General features: G+C 38.5%; 1 protein-coding gene across 8 annotated transcripts in view; it reads left to right on the top strand.

Moving 5' to 3' along the window:
* Window positions 1-23,086, top strand: part of THRB (thyroid hormone receptor beta) — a 388,788-nt gene that overhangs the window by 53,565 nt on the left and 312,137 nt on the right. The window contains exon 1 of one of the 8 annotated variants that reach the window (XM_063113672.1): window positions 4,823-4,946. The exons of the other annotated variants lie outside the window; for them this stretch is intronic. The gene's annotated coding sequence lies outside the window, so the exon portion shown is untranslated. Of the gene's footprint in view, window positions 1-4,822; window positions 4,947-23,086 lie in introns of those variants that run through there. 8 annotated transcript variants of the gene reach the window in all.

Below are 23,086 nucleotides of genomic sequence, written 5' to 3'. Positions count from 1 at the left end.
TGCCAGTGACTGGGCCAAGATACCATTCCCCCATGCTTGTATTCTGGGACTGAGTGAAGAAAAGGTCTTTTTTTTTTTTCTGTCTGAGGACCTTTCTAGCAACACTGGAACGGATGCCCCCTGAGGGTCCTCCCACTCCAACATCAATGATCCCATACATCTCACGATACCAGTTTTGTTTTGGTTTGGTTTTGGTAGCTGGCTGGTACAGGGATTCAAACCCTTGAACCTGGTGTCATAACACTGTGCTCTAACCAATAGAGCTAACCAGCCAGCCCCAATCTCACAAGGAATGCATGTATGTGCACACACACACACACACAAACACACACATCTTTTTGTTTCCTCTAACCCCCGCAAGGCTGCCTGACTCCTTACAGAGGCGAAAAGATTAGAGATGTCAGATGTGTAGCAGCAGTGTTTCAGGGGCTTGTCTGATTAGGAAACATGAAGATCAGTTGGTGGCCATTTCCTTTTCTCTTTTCAGCTGCCCTGGGTGTCTGCTCCTTTGTTCTTCTCTCCAGACATCCTTCTCCTAATGGGCACCTGGCTGATTACCAGCTGTAAAAGGTGGCATGTGGGAAGAGGAAAAGTTTGGTGTGGGGGAAAGAGTCCTGGTATGGGAGCCTGGATTAATATGCTTCATTCCTTACTCTGGAATTAAGCTGGGAAGCCATGGAAACTTCCAATCATTTCACTTTCTCAATCACAATTACTTCATCAATAAATTGAGCATAATGTGCCTGCCCTACCTGATTGATGGGTTCATAAAGACCAAATGAGATTAGTACACCTGAAGGCATTTTAGGACAGTATAAAGCCCTTGAGAAAGATGAGATATTATTCAGCTAAGGTATTAAGATGCCATCCTGCTTGTGAAGAGTTTGCAAAATAGGAGAGCTGAGATATGAACACTAGTAAAAACTATTTAAAGGGGAGGATGATATGTGTCATGAGGGAGTTACAGAGTTCTGTAAGATTCAGAGGAAGGCAAACCCATTTCCTGCTAGGTGAATTTGTTCTTTGGGCCAATGTGTGTTCATTTTATTCCCTGTATCTCCTTTTTGGTTTGAGGCATGTAGACAGCAGAATCCTTGAATAAACAGAAATAACAAAGACCTGTTACTCCTTTTTATGCTTAGTGAAGAAAAGGGCCTAGCCCATACACATTTGATTGATGCAGGGACTGAATGTTCTCTTTTTAATCAACCCTCTGCTATGAGACTTAAGGGCATCCATTCTCTCAGTGGATTTTTTTTCCACCAGCCAGACCTGAGAACTAGAAATGTTTCTACATCTACTTATTTTTATCATTGATTAGCTGATTCGTTGATCACAATGTGAAGAGCTTCATATTATTATTAAACTTCACAGCAAAGAGGAGAATCCTTCCTGGGAAAAGAGAAGTGCTCAGAGCAGTTCAAAGAAGCTGGACCCAGGTGATTAGATGTATGTGATCTTCCGGGCCACCCAACCTGGGAATAATGGATGCTGTAAGCGTAGAAATGCAACCTTAGGAGCCACGCTCAAGGGCGCAAGTATCTGACTCATAGAATGATTTCTGACAACTTGAATCATCATTATTTTTGATGGTCAGGCCCGGAGTGAAGCTAAAGAAAAAGAAAAAAAAAATAACACTTAATTGCTCTCATTAATCTTCCAATATACTCAAGCAGATATACTTTTTAAAATATGAGAAATAGAATGTATGTTGTGTGTGTGTATATATTTCAAAATCTGAACTTTGAGTTCTGACTCCATTTTTCTTAGTCTAGTCGTGGCTCAAAGCCTGTCTTGTTTAGTGCTGTGCATTTATTAACGGTGCCGTCCTCTCCTGAAGGCTGCAAAGAGCACAGTGGTGCTGGCGGTTCTTACATCCCCTCCCAGCGCCGGGCTTTCCTCTCTGTTACTCAGTCTCTTGCCATTATTCTTTCTTCTGTTCTGTCATATTTTTTTTCCTTGGGAAAGCAGAATCTCCTTTGTCTCCCTTGCTTATTTCTTATTGAGAGAACAGCACAGTCCCAGCACTAACTTCCAGATACAAGGGTACCTCCAAAAGTTCATGAAAAAATATGAATCTTTCCATGAACTCTTCAAAGTACCTTCCTATATATTGATATTGTTATTCCAATATTATTTCTTTCCTCTCTTTTTCCTAAAATAGGAATTCTGCTATTTTCTGACTCACCCTGGAGTGTATCGAATCCCTCCTCAGTACATAAATGTCATTTTTTATTCTCTTCCAATCCCTGCTTTCTCCCACCACTGCTCTTATGGCATTTAATGATTATTGTGTGTCCAGGCATTATGTAGTTCTTTGCTTTCTCTAGTCACTTAAGCTGCAATTAATTTCCACTTCTGGGAAGGGAATGAATTACACTGTGGCCTGATGGTCTATTCTTTCTAAGCAGTTTGGAAGGGCCGAGGAGGGGGTGGCTGGCACTGCATCTGTGTGCATGCATATTGCTACGTGCTTGGGTTTCATTCCTGAGTCCACATTACTCATTGTCTCCTCTCTTGCTTTTTTAATACTTTGGAGACTGATTTGGTTTTACGTTTTTGAGTGGCGTGGCTTGAGCCAGGCTCTGCCTTCTGGCTCCGTGGGAATGTGGGAAAGCCTCCACTCCCCTTGGCTGTGTGGAGCAGACACACGCATGTGACCTAAAAGATCTGTGGTGTGAGAGTCATCTTATAAAGATGGGAAGAGAAGAAATGTTCATCTCCATGTAGGACATTCAGGGCTCCGAGGATTGGGGTGTGGCTCTGGGGTACCTGTTTCTGTCCTTGACCTACTGGATCACATTTCCACACTTGGCACAGCTGACCTGTACCCTCTGTGTCCATCTGTCCTCATTTGGTTTCCCCAACATCATTCTTTTTTTTTTTTTATCTCCTCCTGTGTCCCACTGCCCAGACATTTCCTGTCTCCTTCTTTGCCTCACTTTGCCTAATGTGGCTCTGTTCTGTAGGACTCCAAGTTTCTCTTCACCTTCCATCTACCCCCGCTCTTCTCAGTCTAGTGTCTGTGGTCCCAAACTTTGTTCCCTCTTCCTCAGCCCTCATTTTCCATGGCGTGGCCAGTGATGCTGCCATGCACCTAACCAGCCAAGAGGGAACCTCCATGTCACTGTAGACTTTGTCTCCACAACATCCGGGTGGTTTTCAGTGAAGACTGCTCCAGTTTGGCACCTTACCTCCATCCCCACTCCCACAGTCCCTCTCCCAGACCTAAACTATTGCCACATCCCACAGACCTCTCCCAGCTTTTGTTATTTTCTAAAAAAAGAAATCTGAACATGCCACATTTCTGATGACAGTTGTCTCTTTGATTGCTGAACTCTACATAGTAAAATTCAGAAGCCCAGTATGGCAAGCACAGACCTGTAGCTGCTGACCTTAGCCTCATTTCCAGCTATTGTCTGTCCTCTCCCCACTCCATGCCAAACACGCCAACTTCTTCCTATTTTACAGGATGCCTCTCTGCCTTTGCACATATCATTGTTTCTCCCCAAAATGTCCTTCCTGTCTTCTCCAGCTGGCAAAGATCCATTCTTCTTTCCAGACCACCTTGTGAAGTTTCCCAGATTTCTTCATGTTGAAGTAACTGTTTCTCTGCATGTCAACTGAATGTCATCCAAGTCTCTATCATGATATCCAATCCCTGCTGAATTAAAATAAATAGGAATGTTGCATTTACAGAATAATTTATGAATGGCAAATCTTTTTCAGAGACTTGCCATGGTGAGTTGTGGAAAGCAGAGATATGAAAGGGAGCTTGTGTTCAACAGCACTGTGGTGTCTGTTCTATTTTGGTCATGTTTGATCCCCATGTACTGTTATCTACACCTTCAGCAACAAGGAGAGTGTGTCAAATGTCCTGCCACTTAGGAGGATAAGGGCCTGGGCAGAGCACTTGGTAAGGGTGGCCAGCCAACTCTGTTCTTGAAAGCCACTGCCTTGAAATAAAGACAGAGGAAGCTGGGGGAATCCATATGGACTCTTAAAGCTAGGACTTTTTGCTGAGAAAATAATTTGTAAAGCATTGAATACCTTTTTTATAAGCAAAAATTTAAGCTAAGAACTGCTAGTCCTACTGTCATTTTCCTTTTTTGTTTTTATCATGGAATTAGGACTGCCTGGTTAATCAGTGCCCAAAGTAAAGATAACCTAGAGCTGTTGGCACTAGAAAAATCAGACAACAGCTACAGGTTAAACCAGAAGGGAGAAACAGAGGGTGGACTCACAAAGTGTTTATTGGATTACTTAAGTAAACATATAACCATTGAGTTTTTAGAGCTGCAACGATCCAGCTTCTAATTATAGCTAAGTAATGGAGACATCAAACAGCTGTCAGGACCCCCACCATTAACGGCTGTGAACTTCTGACTCCTGTCCAGAGTCCTTTCCCCACCTCATTAATGTACACAGAGGTATAAATATGGCTTATGAGGGCACATTAATATGGTTGGTTGATTTGTGAAGTTGAGCCTTCATGTTGGGTAAATTAGGTGGATAACAACAGTAATAGAAGCCAGGAACTTTTTACTGATTTAATCTCATTTGATCCTCACAAAGAACTATAAGATGGTGTATTAATTACCTATTGCCACTGTAATAAATCACCACAAGCTCAGTGGCGCAACGCCACACTAATGTGTTACCTTACAGTTCTGGAGGTCAGTAGTCAGAAATGAATTTCATAGAACTAAAGTCAAAAGGGTCTTCAGACCTACTTCCTTCTAGAAGCTCTAAGAGGAAAATCCATTTCCTTGCCTTTTTCAGCTTCTGGTTGCTGCCTGTTTCCTTGGCTTAGGGCTTCTTCCTCCAATTTAAAAAGTGCCTTGCTCCCACCTCTGCTTCCATCATCAACATAATAGAAGTCTGCACCTCTGACTCCTCCTGCATCCTGCTTATAAGGAACTTGGTAACTATGCTGGGCCCACAAGGTAATCCAGGATAATCTCCTCATCATGAAATCCTTAATTTAATCACATCTGCAAAGTCCCCTTTGCCGTGTAAACTAACATATTCACAGGTTCCAGGGACTAGTAGATGGACATATTTAAAGGGTCATTGTTCAGCCTAACACATACAGGTACTGCTATGATCCCCATTATACAGCTGAAGAAATTGAGGTATAGAGAGATTAAGTAACTTCCATAGAGTTCAGTAGTTATTGAGGAGTGGAGTAATTCATTCTCCAAAATAAACAATATAACTGAAGATAAATATTATACATTATTATTTCATTTTTTAGACCAAAAATATGCTAAACCTATGGTTTGAGCTATAAAATATGATCCATTATAAGGAAAACGCAGGTTCTCAACATTTTTTTAAAGGCTAACATTCTTTCACAACTCTGTGAAATTCTTGGACTATGAGAGGCCACCATCCAGAGTTAGTCAACTGCTGGGAGCTGATATTTTAATTTTTGAAGCTTAAGTCAACCTCAATATATTTCTATCCTTTGGCAGTGGGTGGCCACTCTACATGCAGAATAAAGTTAAAAAGTTTTTTAACTTCACAGCATTTCTTTTTAATTTTTAAAATCAGCTATCACATTTCTAATGAGCTCTTCTCTCACTTGAATATCTCAAATTCAAGTTCACCTAGCCATTAGTATGAAATGGATTTTCAACTCCCCAGTGTCTACATTAATTTTCTCTGGAAGCTCTCTAGTTTTTCAAATATTTCTCATAAAATATGGTTCCAAGAATTGAACATGACATTGCAGATATAGTTTAAACAGTGCTGAATACAGTGAGAGTTTCCCCTCCCTTAATTGGAAGTTGTACCTCTATAACCTTACCCTATTGACATGGAATTCATGGAAAATTGGACAGACCGGCCCATTTCCAGAAAGAACTCAATTGTAGCTTGACTGATAACCCACTTGAAGTATAGAGAAAGAAGCAAAACATTTCTTTACACCTTGGTTTTCCTGTCAGTGCCTACATGGTCAGCCTTGATGGGGTTACAAAAGCCTGCCTTCCTTGGTGTCTCTTTCTCTTTTTCTTTTCTTTCCTTATCTTATTTATAAATAAATGTACATGTTATAACATATATGTAGGGTATTAAGCTTAACAATGAAATAAATCTGCCCTGAAGCCAACACCCACTTTAGGAAGTAGGACATTTGCAGTAATGCTGATATTGAATATGCAGTGTTCTTCCCTGATCCCACCTCCTGCCTCTCTCCACTAAGATAACAATTATAAATTCTGTACTCATCATTTGGGTTTTTTTTTTTTTTAGTTTTATTACATGTGTGTGTATAGCTTCCTAAATAATTTTTTATTCTAAAATTTGGTTTGTCTGTGGACTTTATGAAGATGGTAGAGTGCCATATACACTTTCCTGCAACTTGCTTCTTTCCTTCATATTTTTATTTCTAAGATTTATTCATCCAGTCTATAAAGCTAAAATTTGTCCTTTTACCATTCTTGTAAGGTATCCAGTTGTGTAAATATACAGCTTAGTTCTTGTGTTGTGGACTTTGGGGTTATTTTCTATTGGTGGAGTTTATTTCCAGTGGTTTGCTATTACAGCCAATGCTGCTATGAATTGCACATGTCTTTTGGTACACATTAAGTAAGAGTTTCTCTACGTATAGAATTGCTGGGTCAGAGGGTAAGTGAATTATTTACTAGGTAATTCTAAATTATTTTTCAAAGTGGTTAAACCACTTGACACTCACTTTAGCAGTGCATTAGAGTTCTTGTTGCTCCACATCCTTGCTAACATTTGGCAATGTCAGGCTCTTACATTTGTCCATCTAAGGTGTATCTTATTGAGGTCTGAAAAATCATTGCCTTAATTTTTAATGAAGTTGAATATCTTTTCCTATCTTTACCATTGATCTCTTTTTTTGTGAAATACAAGGGTATGTCAAAAAAGTTCATGGGAAGATTCATGTTATCTTCGATTATGTTTTTCGACAAACTTCTTGAAGTACCCTCATTCTGTTCATGTCTTCACCCATTTCTTTCTCTATTCATAGTAGTTATAGATGTGTGTGTGTGTGTGTGTGTGTGTGTGTGTGTGTGTGTGTGTGTGTGTGTGTGTGTGTGTGGAGAAAAACAACCAATCCCTTGTCAGTTTTAGATACTGTAAAATTCTCCCAATTTGTGGCTTGTCATTTCACTTTATGATATTTTTTAATGAATATATATTCTCTTTTTTTCAGGTTTATAACTTTATTTGAGAATCAGTGGTTAGAGCTCATCTACACTGTCCGTAGACTTTTGAAAGTGGTGACAAGTACATAGGTAATCACTGCATAGAGTTTGTTTGGTGAATATTCATTCTCATTACACTTTCTTGACAGCTGCACATAAATATGGTATGGGACATTAAATTTTTTTCATGTTTGCCACCATATTCTGTGTTGACTCAATTTCATTTTTTCTAAACTGCTGTCATCTAGGTCTCCCCCAACCCTGCATCATGCACTTACTAATTAAATTTTTTTATCTTAAATGCAGCAATTTTTATTTTCTTCCCTAGATTTTCTCTGATTAATTTTTACCCAGTTGTTCAGGTTAGTTTTGAAATATGATTGTATTATGTCAACTATCCACAGCCATTCAACTATGATGTTAATTCTCTCTGTCTTCATCCAAGTCAATTAAGTTTTTGACAGCTCAATGGCATATTTCTACATACCATTTTCTCAAATGACATTGATTAATTAACAATTATTTAACCTATCCATTCATTTTTTGTCATTCAGGACATATTCTACCATCTTACCCCAAGGATATCTTCCAAGACTTTGTCAAGCCCTTGCTCAAACAGGCGTATACCATTGGTCTACCTGGATATATATGTATATATAATATAATTTAGCATGTAGTATATGTTATATAATATATCAAGTATCACATATCACGTATTTTATATTTATGTCTCCTCCCCAAGCCTGTGCTATCCCTTATTGATTACCTCTTTTTTTTTTTTCTGGTCTTTCAATGTTTTTTCTTTATTTACTTTTATTTTTTTAACTTTTTTCATTGTAACAAGTTAATAGTACATATCTGTGGGGCACAGAGTTGAATATCAACACTGTGTGCAATATGTGATGCTCAAATCAGGATAATTAGTATATTCAACAATATACAATGTAATCATTTTTCATGTCCCTTTACCAATTCCTCCCTTACTCCTCCTCCCCTTCCCTGTTTCCCACCACTGGTAACCTCAGTTCTGTCCTCTCCTTTTGAAAGTTCAATGAATTATTGTGATTGTTTCTCTCTTTCTTTCTTTCTATTTGTTTATTTTTTAGCTGTCACTTATGAGTGAGGATATGGGGTATTTCTCTTTCTGTGTCTGGATTATTTCACTTAACATGATTTTCTCTAAGTTCATCCATGTTGCTGTGAATGGCAGTATTTCGTTCTTTTTTATGGCTGAGTAGTATTCCATGTGGAAATATACCACAGGTTCCTTATCCAGTCATTGGTTGATGGACATTTACGTTGATTCCAACACTTGGCTATTGTTTATAGAGCTGCAATAAACATGGGATGCAGGTGTCCCTTTGACATGATTTCCAATCGTTTGGGTATATACCCGGTAGTTGGATTGCAGGATCATATGGCAGTTCTATCTGTAGTTGTTTGAGGAACCTCCATGCTGTTTTCCATAATGGCTACACCAATTTACAGACCCACCAACAGGATTACTTCATCTTTTAATAGTACTCATAAATTATGCATTTAAATATAATTTCTAGAATTGTGGTTTTTATGGGTATGATACTGTTTTCCATATCCACATTTCTCCCCCAATTGCCCCAGCTCCCTATTTTGATAATCAGGATAAAATCTACTTTTCTCATATATATAAAAAAAAAATTTGTTGCTTGCTTTTTGTTTTTCCCCATTACTTCTGAAGATCTAGGCCTAGAGACTTGAACACATTTAGGTGCTCACTTCCAACCTTCTCATTTTTTTCAGTTTACTACTAAAATTAATCCTTTTAAGGTCTCTTCTTTTTTCAGTTTGAAGATCATTCTTCTTGATGAAAATTACAGAAGAAATGAGGACAAGGAATTGTCTTGCTTCCTCTTTGTCAAATGCTAACATTGCACCATCTGGTTCAAGTGTGGGTCTAGCCCTTCCTGTTCTTTTTGCCCTGAACATAACCAAAAATGCATTTTGATAAGCTCGGCATTTTCTTTGCAAGCATTAGCACATCCTTTGCTCCAGCTTTATTGATGTTATTCTGACATCTGATTATGCCGCTGACCACCAGGTTGGGCTAGAAGAGGTTAAACAAACTTGTCAAGACCTGATGAAGCTGAACCTTAAACAATCATCAACATTGCTGTGGTTTTTATGAGTATGATACTGTTTTCCATACTGACATTTCTTTTCTTATCACCTCAGCAAATATTACTACTGAGAGTTTATCCGCAAAAGGGGATTGAAGGCTAAAAGATGAGTTTGATCATTTGACATGGAGACACCTATGAACTCTGTGCATGATGATGCTTTCATATGTCAAAAAAAAAATCCTTTACCCAGTATCTGAAGGACAGCTCTGAAATAGCATCTGTGCCTGAGAAGAGCAAAACTGTGTGATATGTTGATCTTCAGTGCCTAGCCCAATACCAGGCACATAGTAGGTACTCAATAAAAATTTGTATACTAACAGAATGAGAACAATACATATTGAGGGAGAGGGGGAAAAAAGATTAATTCCTTCCAGGAATATGAGGGATGAAAGCTGAGTATACGGATGTAATTTTTCATATTATCTTTGGACTGATATGACATTTTTCACTTAAAGATTCTGACCACTTTGATCCACAGGGAACCATTAGTGGTGAAAATATGGAATATACTTCTTGGAAAATGCATTGCTTCAACAGACTAAAGACACACAAGCTAGAGCAAATATACAAACCTTCCTTGTTTGAACTGAAAGGAAAGAAGCAAAGGAAGGAATTAATGGAAATTTTCAAATCCAAGTGTAGCTCCTGATATTTTTAAGGAAAACCTCTGGGAGTCAGTCAAGAAGGAAGAAGACTTACTTAGTCTTTAACTCTAATCTAACCTAACTCTAACCCACTCTTCTTAGTTAGAGATATTGTAATGCTAATGATTCAAGTTCGAACATCCCAGAAAGGCATCTAACATTTTCTTTTGAATATTAGTAATTAAAACAATCAATACTCTCTGTTAGTTAGCAGGAAAGTTAAAATAGGGGTCAGTATATGATGTAGTATAGGGCTTTGCAGAAATTAAGCTGTTAAACAACTCTCTTTTAGTATTCCATGTAATGATCTCTAAATTTGCTCAAGTTCTTTTGGAAATGGGCATGGCATAAATGATGGGATATAAACAATTCCCTGCATATGCATATTGACTCTGTATCTCACTATTCATGCTTGCTGAACATCCATTCAAATTGAGATCCTTTTTTGGTTATAAAAAGCACACAATGATATGAGCTATGTTAACTGGTTACTAGCTGGCAAGGAGAGGTTTACCTCAGTCACAGATCCGACTTCAGTGTAGGGTTTGCTATTTTTAATCACAGAACTTACAAACTTAATTCAGTTAAAAAGAGAGGAAGTTGTCAAGGGAGGGTTGCTAAAAGTTCATGCTAAATTTGCTTAGAACCAGATTGTGTTCATTAATATTTATACATCTATGGTTGGGAAGGGGCGATTATGCTTCTTTAAAAACATTGGGTATTCATTTTCCATGTATCGCGCACAGCCTTCTGATTAGGGAAGGTGGGTTTTCATTGTACAATCAATGGAGATACAGATGGAAACCATCTGGCGCCTCATCCCCTTTTTGTCAAAAACCTTGTCTTGTTTCTCACATGTCAATGATGAATGGATGGATTTCAAACTCTAGCTGAACAATGCAGTTTGAATCCCTCAGCTAGCCAAGAGGTTTTTGGCAAGCATCGATGGGCTTAATATTTTAAAGAAACCAGCAATCATTTTAATTCATTAGTTGAGGCCTGTTGTTCTAGACAGTGTTTTTGATTTGTATTTTGGGCACTGGCTTTGTTTTTGATTCACAAGCATATTCCATATGGGTATATTTTCTTTTACACAGTGTAAATCATGGAGACAAAAGTGGGAGTTTTATCTGATAAAATGATCAAAATGCTGAGAAATTCTTTTAATCATCTTCTGTATTAATTATGATTCATATTAAGAGTTCAGACCAAAGATTTCCCTGTTAGCTTGTACAGAGCATAAATCAGAGAACACAGAATTTAGTTAACCCAACTATAAAAACAATGAATTTAAAAATCAATTCAGTGCTCTGCTTTGTGAGAGGAAACTTGGCACAAACCTGTCTTACAGCACCTTGAGTACCACACTTCTATGGTGCGTCTGCTGAAGGTGAGTTCCTAAAGCGGAAGCAAAGTAACTGATTCACATGGTTAGCTTTGCAGTTAGTATCCAGCTGACAAAAAACAGATTGGTTTTCCTGCACTTCACATTTAGCAAAAAGAGATGAATCACCAAAAAGCAAGTTGATGCCAGAACCTTATTCAGAAACTCATTTCCAGAGTACGTCCTGGCATTAGTAGAGATTCAGCCCAATTTTGTTCAGCTACCAAAACTGTGGTGACCTCTGTAGCAGTGATAGCCCCCACCACTGACATCTGTGAGAGAGCACATAATATGCTAGTTCCTTCATTCAGTTATAATGATTACTGTGCTAATCCATAGTGCTTTCTACCTGCCAGGAACTGTTCTAAATGCCAGGTAGGTAAATAGATTAACATATCTATAGATATATCTTCACTCACATAATCCTCAGCATTAACCACTCGAATAGGTAAACCAATCCCTTAATAGGTAAATTCTATTATCATCACTTTACAGATAGGAAATTAAGGACCAGAGGGATTAGAATCTTTCCCCAAGTCATATAGTTATTAAATGGTAGAGTGGGAATTCAAATCCAGATAGTCAGGCTCTGAAATCTGTGTCCTTAACCTTATACATACTGTCTCTCACAGCAACCGTATGAGGTAGAGGTTATTTTTGTTATTTCTGTTTTAATGATGAGGAGATCAAAGCACTGAGAGGTTAAATTACTTGCTTCACTTTATGTCATCCAACCAGCAACCTGTGGAGCTGGACTCGGGCTTTCTGAATCCTATTCTCTTTGCACAGTGGAAATTCTGAATAATCACCACAAGATTCCCTGTCATCAGAGAAGGACTAAATTTTGTTCAGTATAGTACAGTCCTAAGAAAGGGAAATATACTTATTCTTTCCATATTTGCAATAGTGTGATCCAACCAAATTATTTATACCTAATTGCTATTAACAAGAAATTAACTCATTCTGATGCTATTCAATTGAGTTTTTCCTATAATTTTCTTTCCTCCAAGTATTAGTGAAAGTAACTGAATATATAAGGAGCTTTTACAATTCAAAAAGAAAAAAAGGTGAATACTCACATTTTTTTAAAAATGGACAAAGAATGAGACTATAGAAGAAATACAAAAACAAAAACCCAATGACAAAAAGATTTAACCTCACTTAAGAAAAACAGTATGAACCCATCCTGGAACTAAGTTGAAAAAGATTAAATGAAATGGTAACATACGAGGGTTCTTCAAAAAGTCTGTGGATAAAATAGAATTGAAAGATAATGCTAATCTTTCCATGAGCTTTTTGAAGTGCCTTTGTATAGCATTAACTATGGTGCCAAGGAGTTGGCAGTCTCATCCATTGCTAAGGGTGCAGTTTTTTAAAAGGACAATTTGTCAATATGCTTCAATAGCCTTAAAAAAGGCTATATACACGGTGATCCAGCAATACCACATCTGGGAATTGATCCCAGGAATGGCATCATGGGTGCAAACAAAAAAAATGTTTTTAATAATTAATGAAAACATTATTTATAAAAGCAAAAATTTTAAACAACTGATAAAGGTTTGATTAAATAAACTGTGGCATATTCATATGATAGAATACAAGGCAACTCTAAAAATATGATAGGTACAAATATTTCATAAAATAGTAGGATGTGAAAGATGTGGTAAGTGAAAAAGCAGGTTAAGAAGGTAAAACAATATGCATAATATGCTCCTTTTTTGTAAAAAGTAAATTTATATCAAAATGTTAGTAATGTTATTACAAAGTAATATTGTAGTTATTTTTATTTATTGTGCTTTTCCTTTTTATTATAATGCAATAAAGGTGAATTGAAGAAACAAATAAAATAATACATTGAAGTTTTTGAAATGTTGCCACTAGACTTTTACAATTCTGTAAAACGATATTTGACAAGTGGAAGCAGAAGAGTTCCAGATTTGTGGAAATTTAATTAGATATTGAGAAGCAATGAAGGGCCTTAGAGTCAGTTCATCCTTTTAATTTTATCACATGTCATAATAGTTCCTAGACTGTAGCCTGTGGCAGAATCACCTAGAGACTGGGTCCCATTCTAGACCTTCTCATTCAGTAGGTCTGGGTGGAGCCTGAGAATTTTAACTTCTCATAAGCTCCCAGGTATTGCAGATGCTACTTTTTTAGGGACCCCACTTTGAGAAACACTGACATAGAGCCTCAGGATAGTTTTGCAATTCGCCACAGGTTATATAAAATTAGTTAAGTGCTTGGAATTCAAACCTAGGGAGATTCCAAATCCTGCCTACATCCTTTCAACCATGTTTTCAATCTTAGATGGACATTAGAATCACATAGAGAGTATTTAAAAAAAAATTCTGTTGACTGGTGCCCACCCCCAGAACAATTAAGTCAAACCTCTGTGGCAGGTGGGGGAGGGGTGGGGAGTAGGGACGGAGGATTCCAAGTGCTTCCAGCCATCAATCAGGGTTGAGAACCACTGTCACCACCACACTTTCCAGACACCATTTTAATATTAATTTCAGAAATTAAAAAGCTGAAGCCCTCTGCCTTAAATTAACTGAACTATAAATACTTTGAAGATCCTTAGTAACCAAGCGGGTAGATTTAATAAAATGATTCTTTACTGACGTGCCTAATATGTCCCTGGAAAGCACTTTTATAAAATTTCTTTATATATCTTTCTTGTCTTCTGATGGGTTGGAGCAGAGAATTTTTCTGTGAGAACCTTTTGTGGTGAAGTAAGTAAAGGCTTTGAAAAGGCCGTATATACCTGGGCATTCATTTTTTATTTTAGAATCAAGGCAGATTCAATAAACAGATTACCATAAAAAGCACTGATTAACATAGAATTACCCACAATCATGTTAGATACACTTCACTACACGATACTAGATAGAGTCCACAGACGATTGTATAGGACTTTTACTCACCCTCTTGGAATTGCTTAGGACTAACCTGGTATTACATGTCTGTTTCACTTACAAGCATTAGTCTGAACATTGATTCTTCATGTTTCCTATAGGTCCGGAACGAGTGCTGCAGTGTTCTGTATAAGTTGCCAACCTCTGAACAAGTTGTGTGCCAAATGTGCATTGTAGGCTCATTCTTGGGAATACAGAATTTATTTGCCTATGGGAAAAAAATAGTTGTGTGTTGCACTTTTTTAAAAATCCCAATGCTAGGGCAGTGGGAGACAGGAGGAACTGACAGCAGAGTAGGCTTTTCTCTTCAGTCCTCCCTTCCTTTACCTCGTGAGAGTTCTCCATTCTCCTGTAGATCAGCCCTACCCAGCTATTTCAGTTATATATTGTTGTTTAACAAATCACCACACAACTTAGTGGCTTCAGATAACAGTGATTTACCATTTCTCACAATTGTATGGGTCAGGACTCCGGGTGGGGTTGGCTGGGCAGTTTTTCCTCCATTTGGCATCGGTAGGGGGTCACTTGCTCAGCCTTATTCAGTTGGTGGCTGGGCTGTGATAGAAGCACAAAAGGATGTGTTCAATTATCTGTGACCTGGTGCTTCTCATCTGGCCTCGCCACATAGCTAGTTTGGGCTTCCTCACAATGGGGTGGTCACACTTCTTACATGGAAGCTGGATTCCAAGAGGGAAGAAGCAGAAACTTCCAGTCCCCTCTCAAGCCATGGGGTACGAAGTCTCAGGACCCAGAATATCACTTCCTCTACCTTCTGTTGGCCAAGGCAAATTACAAGGCTACCCTGGATTTAAAAGGGAGGAGAAATGGAGGAGTGGTATGTGCATACAGGGAGGGAAAAAATATGGTGGCCATCCTTTGGAGACTATCTTCTGCCTCACCTCTTCAAAGTATGACGCACCAGTATGGTCATGTCCCAAAAAGTAAGTTTGGTGGAAACCAAAGAGGTGAAAAGTCTTTAGCAGCAGCTGAAAGAATGGTGGATTCATGCACATCCCTCTTTTAGCTCCTGTTTTGTCATAAAGAAGTCAGAAATCTAAGTTTTCATCTGGGAAGGAAATTGAAGAGAGTAGCTGGATCAGGATTAGTCTCAGCTGGGAGTATCAGAAACCCAAAAGAAATGGAAGTAAAAATGAGTTTATTTTTCTCATGCAGAGTTCAGAGGCAGAAAGCACAGGGCTGGCACCACTTTTTCCGCTCACTACTCACCTCCAAAACTGGATTGGAAAATGGCAACTCTTCCATCATTATTGCACTGACTAAATACATAGTCTATCCCAAGTTTAGGTAATCACAATTCATCATTAATGGGTTTTTTACTCTGGGGGGTTATCCATCTACAGCACTGGATTCCCTAAATGTCCACTTTTTGTGGAACCAATGATAGCATGGCATACAGGCTTTGTGAACAACTACAGAGAGAATTACAGGCTTTAAACATTTTGTCAAGCTCCTCAAAGCTACTTAAATGCAAAATGAGTTATTTACTACTTTGTCTCATTTCCCTCTTGTGAAAACTACATGAAATCATTATATAGTCATTGTTGGTTGAAATAGTAAAATAATTATACTCAGGAATAGAAGAGACAGATACGTAAATGCTACTATAACTATATTTTTGTTGATGGAGTCGAAGGAGCACTGGTCTAGGAATCAGACACGCATGAATCTTGGAACCACATTTCCTCACCTGTAAAATGGAGATGGTAACGTACTCTGCTCACAGGTGCTTCAGGGGAAGGGGTCATCAAACGAGTTAAGGATGCAAAAGTGCTAGAAAACAGGTCACCTCTACAAACTGCAGCTATTTTACTTTCATTATTTTTATTAATATCATATCATAATTTTATGTTGTAATCAAGGCAGTCCATCTTGTGTAGTTCTGAATTGCCCATTAAAATAATTGAGAACGCAGATTCTGCCCATTTTATGATCTTTTCTCTATGTGCATGGGTGCTGTGGCAGGGCCCCGAGTAGTACATCCTGTGGAAACTGTCCTAAATATGACTGTATTGGATTGGTAAAGCCTGAAGATTTGGGAGATGTACAAGGAAAAGAAGGACCTGATAACAGCCAGCATTACTGTCCTTAGTGCTAGGCCCTGGGTTAGTTCTTTTTCCTGCTTGAATCGCATTTCACCTGCACCAGGGTTCTATGAGGAAAGTGTTATTAGACCCATTTACAAGAGAGGAAACAAACCTTGCAGAAATTTTTGATCTGTGGAAGGTTCATAGAGAGTAAGCAGTGGTTTGTATTCAGTAAACTCCCAACCCTGTACTATTACTTCAAATGCTCACCATGAACTTCAGCACCAGCTAAACAAGGACACAGAGAATAGATTAGAGAACAGTCATCACAGAGATAGCCTCATAGCCAGGACTGGCTACCTGGGTGTGTGACCCACCTGTGCACTTGCTCAGAAGGGCTCCAAGCTCAGTTTACTGCTCTGTTGGGTGCCATCTTAAAATGTTAATTATTTTTGAACAAACGGCCCCATTCTTACATTTTCCACTGTGTCTTACAAATTATGTTGCTAGTCCTAAGGAAACATGTGTAAAGCGAAAGGAAAGAGGAGAGGAAACTAACATTTGCTGAGTGTCTATAACATGTCATGCATGTGTTTATGTCATTTTTATACCAATTAATTAATTTCACCTCCAGAATAACTCTATGAGATAGATAAGTTCACCACTTTATAGATAAAAAAAAAAATTCTCAGAGGCTAAGTAGTTTGCATAAGGTGACACAGGTGGGAAGAGGTAGAGCTGGGATTCAAGGCCAGGTGTGTCTGACTTCAATGTTCTTATTCTTTTAACCCCTCCATCCTGCTCCATGATTGAGATAATAAATACCTGTTCCTCATGGGGGCATTATTATTAGGTGATTTTCCACCTCTGCAGATATAGACTAAATATTATTAAAGGAATATAGTTTACAATAATGTAGAGTTGCTGTCTGCAAAACTTATTCCTGGTTGAGCCTGATCTAATGAAAGATTCTTAAAGATAGAAGCTGTGATATGTAAATATGATCGAGTTATGATGACAGAATTAATGGACAAAGGACTATGCAGTGTTATTTTTATAAGTTAATTGCATCAAGGTTCTTAAATCTATGAATAGTAATAAATTAGGAGTCCAGAGGGCTGAATTCTACTTTTGACTTTAAGTAACCTAGGCTTCTCTGAGTTTCAACTAGGGATTGAAAGAGGAGGATCCAACAACCATAGTAGAATTTTTTTGATGCCGGAGGCCTGAATTGGCTTTCATTTAGAGAGCGGTCCTTAAGCAAGAGAGGAGAGGAGTAAGAAGAGAGGAAGGAGCCTCTACCCCAGTACACTGAAGGCTCCTCGGTGGGCTGGCTTCACCACCTGTCCTTGGGTTTTCAGCTATCTGCCTCCGGTAGACAGGGTTGCTGGCCTGGGATAGCAGCAGGCCTGCCACCACGCCGGGAGAGGTGGTACAGGATACTTGTTGAGGAGGGAGGAAGGGAGGAAGCTCTAAGTTCACCCAATATTTCTCAGTCATTATTTAACTCTCTTTCTATTTCAATGCCCTGTGGGCAAGGACCCAATGGCCATGTCTTAGCTCATGCTATAATATTGATTGGGAGTGATTTCACAGTCATGGGTCCAGGCTCAGCTGACAAGAATGCCACAGCTGATAAATGATGTTTGTCATGGGCACCACACATATAGGGGGTGATAGATGTGGCTCATATCCCAGCTATTAGATATTTGCTATCCCTAGTTCAAGGTAGACTTTCAAGAAATATTTGTTGGATGACTGAACAGCCACTTCTATTAAATTTGTTGTACCTATGGGGAAAAAAAAATGCAGTCCCAGAAGTTGGCAAAGAAGTTTCTAGAGAATTTAGGGCATTGCCCTATATAAGTGAAAAACATGAAATTTCTGTTGATTTCTCAGAGTGTGCGTCACAGAATATTTGCATCAGAATCACCGAGTAAGCTTACTTAAGTTACCAATTCCTGGGCACCATCCTTGACTTATTTACAAAATCTTTGGAGGATAAGACCTAGGAATCTGCATTTTCACTAGTGTCCTCAGTGATTGTTGTATGTGTGTGTGCTGAAGTGAGAGAACCATTGCTTTATAAGATTGGATAAGACAAATTATATTTTTTTAAGTTGGCAATATTTTCATTTACTATATAATCTCAACTAAGAGTGAGCACCACTTTGCAAATAGTGCTGGAATTCAGTAGAGGGTCATAGAATACAGAGTTTAATCAAATAAATTAGTGGGGGGGTCTAGATAAATAAAACTGAAGGGCAAGTAAAAAGTCTTCTTAAAAGTCTCGTAGTCATCACTTACTCCATCAGGCAGCCCTAGGCGAGACCACAGAAATATCTTTTCATTCATCGCTATACCCTTGATGTGTGAGCATGTGTGTGTGTGTATACACATACATGTACAAATCATGAAAGGGAACAGGGTTGCAGAAGACAATGACAGTAGCTGAAGGGTAGACTATACTTTAAAGCAATGGCCAACTTCTGGGAGATAATTAAACAGGCCTAAGGTGATATGGGCAGGGGCAGGGAAGAAAGGGGGAAGAATAAGACAAATGTGTAGAAAGCCTTAGGAAAGGTGCTCTAGCTTATTCACGTGAAAGCAGAACAGAATTTTGGAAAGGACATAGACTTTGGGCCAGGCAACCTAAGTTTGAATGTGACTCTGCCTCTTTATCAGTCCTCTAACTATGAGTAAGTTACTTAATTCCTCTAGATCCCTGTTTCCTCTTTTGTGAAACTGGGTAATGATAGAACCAAATCAACCAGTTGCACACGTGGCAGTGACAGTCAACAAGGAAAACACATGGAAAGTGCTGGCATGCAGTCAGCTCTCAGTTAATGGAGAGAGGTCGAAGCTAGAATGACTTTCCCTTTTGCAGTGTAGCTAGTCAGTATCATTATTCTATTGTGAGATCATTTTCCCGTGACAGCACGTGTGTTTGCTGAGCTCAATTGCTCCTTTCCTCATACCTGAAGAAAGGCTTATCAGGATGGGAGGGTTCGGTAACTGGCATCACCAGCCTCTAGGATGAGCTTGGAGTCCAGAGATCCTCCCTGAAGAGGAGCCATTTTTGTTTGTTTGTTTTCCCTAAAGTCAGATGATCCCAAAATGTACTTTAATTAATCAGTTAATTGATTCCACAGAAGTTATTTTGAGTTTAAACCTGTCCTTTATTTGTCAACCCGTGGTCCTGGCTCTGCAGTTGGTCACAAGCTCGTGAGCACAAACCAATACCATGGGAACATCAAGGGCCAGCTTTGTTAGTTATCTCCAGAAACAAGGAGTGAGAGAGAGGTTACTGAAGAAAAGATATCTGAGTTTGATTTTGATGGATCAATAGGAGTTTTCCAGACAGATTCCAGGTGGGGAAGCAGTCGGGCAAAGGGAAGAGTGTTTTCATGTGGGCAGGACACAAACAACTAAGGGCTAAGTGAGAGCAAGCAGGTGCTTTTCCTTCTGTGGTGTTTATCCACTTATGAGGACAATGGACAATTTGGTCCTTGATAAGTTCACCAGCCAGGACTTCAGGGTTTTAGTTTAATTATGGCAGACCCAAGGAAGGAATAGGAAAACAGCTTTACTTCAGAGGGGGAAATGGCTAAATTCTTGGTGACAGACCTTGCAAACCCAACCTGCCATTGTGGTGGGAAACCTTTCCACATCAGAGGTATTTTAAAATCAAGAAGTCAAAGACTCATACTATTTCCAGGGGCCCTAGAATCAGAGGCTAGACAGGAACAGCACATCATGGTATTTGCCATTGTGTCCTTTTCTTATTTATTTTACATTATTAATGTGTTCTCTCAGGACAACTTGCATTAACACACAATGATATGTATTTAATTTTTTTCACTCTTTAACAGCTGTAGAAAACGTGCTTTATTAATAGGCCATTTCAGTTTGGGGGCATCTTATCAGATATCAGTTATAAAGTTGTTTGTGTGTGGTTTATTTAGTGAGTCAATGGAGGATAAATATGCATAGATGCATAAGTGCAAACAGATTTAAGACATGCCCTTTGAGCCTGTGAAACTCCTTTTTCTTTCTGACACAAAAGAAATACCTGCTTTTTTATTTAAGAAAAAATTATTGGTCAAAGTGAGTTCATGTTTAAAAACATTACATTCCAAAGCAAAGGAGTGTTCAATGTATACCTCTTCATAGAAATAAACTCTGTGTAATCCACTGAGTCTCAAAATTCAGCCCAATTTCCAAATCCACTGGGGAGTTTTTCAAATGCAGATTTCTGGGCTCACCTAAAGTGATTAATTCAGTAGGTCTGGAGTGGGGCCTAGAAACCTGCACTTTGAACAAATCAAAGCAACTCTGATCTAAGTGGTCTAAGTATCAGAATCTGAAGAACTCTATTTTATCTCTTCCAGCCTAAATGGTTCACTCAGAGGTAAGACTTGGTTAATACGTTGCTTGATGAATACATAATTGGAACAGAGGAGTAGACTGTTCTGACGGGAGAGTCCTGTATGAACTGAAAGAACCAGCCATTAAACAGAGCACTTTATACATTGGACAGACTCCAAGAATGGCTAACAGATTCCTGTTCTTGTTCCCCCCTTTTTAATCGGTTTCATTGTTCATTAGCACTTCATCCTACAAGTCCAGTTCCCAAAAGGCAGCTCCCAGTAAAATTTGGAAGGCACTTTAGAAGACGTCTCATCAGCAAGCCATTTGCTCATGTAACTGGGGAAGGCTTCTGCTGGCTACTTTATTCTATTTTATGTGCTTTCCTAGTAGTGGACTCTGGCCGTCCTGGGTTCGAGTATTTTGTCTTCTAAACTTACATCCTTGTGTCCTTTGCTGTATCTACTCCTTGCAGCATCGACTCTATATCAAAGCACTTATGGGGGAAATATATAAAAACTGTTTATATAAGGTAGTATTATTAGTGTACTTCAAAAAATATGCCTCAAGGTAATTGACCTGGAAGTTTGCAATTATGCCCTTGCATATCCAATATAACTACATTTTGTAACAATTTTTATGAAACATTTCAGATTCAAATATTCCATTCCATGAGCACCATAAATACATATTCATACTTGTTGGAATATGTGCTAGATTACTGGTTCAAAAACAAGAGTCATTAAGTATCGACTGGGTCTGTCATACAAAATCCAATGGAGTTCACTATTGTTAAGTAAGTTAGAATTATGTTAAAAATCCATTTTACCCATTCAGCATTTTCACAGCAAAAAGGATACTTGAAAAAAGTTTGAACTTTATAATTCTACTCCCATTGTTCTGGGCTTCTAGAATCCCTTAATTTGAAACAAATATTTATTTTGTGATTCTGTGAGAGCAGCAGTTTCTTAATACCTTATAGTCTGGATTTCTTAGACTGATTTTTTTTCCCCTTTCACCTACATGTGTCACTGAATTCCATTAAAATTGTTCCAACTGTAGTACCAGTCACAAAATAGTTTCTGCAGTCTTGGAAACCGGGCCTTTTCCTTTGAGAGAAAAGCAATTATTTGTCCCAAACTAGGCAGAAGCAGTTAACCTGATTAGAGAGCACTGAATTAACTGTAGAGTCAATCCTTCACAATCAAAATGGGATACATACCTTATGTGGCTCTCACCTGACAAAAACCAAAGGGTCTGAGATTTTTACCCTACTTGCAAGCTAACAAATTAGCATGCCACCATTTCATTAATGACAACAGAAAACATACTTTTTGGTCAGACATGAAGGAGAGTTTATTACTCACAGCAATAGCAGTAGCTACAAGTATCAACATTTTCGTATGCCAATTCCCACAGGGTAATGCAAAGAAGTCCAGGTGACACCTGGACATGCAGAGGTTTGCATTACTAGAAGGGACCCTAAGATTACAGAACCCTACTCTTTTAGGGGCTATAGGTGTGCCTGGCCTTTGATGCAGCAAGAGACTGTCCCTGTGCTCCAAGTCTATTCACTATACAAACATCCTTCGAAAGCTAGTCTGAAAAAGAGGCCATCAATGCCTCTGCTCACAAGATGTGCAGAAACTTGAAAGACCCATGGAGATTTGTCCCCCCACAATGCCATGGAAAATATCTATTCTTGAACACATTTATTTGAGCCTTTCAGGGTGGGTTTCAGTGATGCCATTTCATTTTAGACATGCTTACTGGCTAACAGAGTTTTCTAGGAAATCACCCCTCCTACCAAAATGGGTACCATTTATACAAGTTATTAATAGTGCAATACTTAATGAAATCTTTGTTTTTATTTGTGTTCTTCCTAATATAATGCATCTGTACCCAGAATACAGCTGAAGAGCTGATTCATGCTTTACTCCTTTGAGTGATGATTTAGTATAGAAATTATGTGGCTACTTGCAGGTCTAGGTATTCCTGAAGGCAAAATTTAACACTGAATTTTCTGGGAACATTGAAGCATATCCTGAAGTGAAAATGTTTTTGTTTGCGTATTTTTTTTTTAATATCCTTTAATTTGGCTTTGTCTGAATGGCCAAGGGAAAAGTTTTATTTAACTTTTCCGTGGTCTGAATTATTACACAATTGTTCAAGTCTATTTTGAATTAATTGTGTTGTAGAGCTTCTGAGGCATGTATATGTGCTGTTTATTTAGCACGCCTAGAAAGACAGAGGAAGGAGACCAAATGAATAAGTTTTCACTATAATCTTTGGACTTCCTGTTGAATTAACTTTGTCAAAGTAAATATGACATACTTAACACTGAGAGTGACTACTTACTGTCTCCTGAATCAGGATAAAGGATTTGC

This window comes from Cynocephalus volans, chromosome 11, assembly GCF_027409185.1.
Source record: "Cynocephalus volans isolate mCynVol1 chromosome 11, mCynVol1.pri, whole genome shotgun sequence".
Classification (NCBI taxonomy): domain Eukaryota; kingdom Metazoa; phylum Chordata; class Mammalia; order Dermoptera; family Cynocephalidae; genus Cynocephalus; species Cynocephalus volans.
Note: the sequence above shows the minus strand (reverse complement) of the source record. Positions and strands in the feature narration are given on the sequence as shown.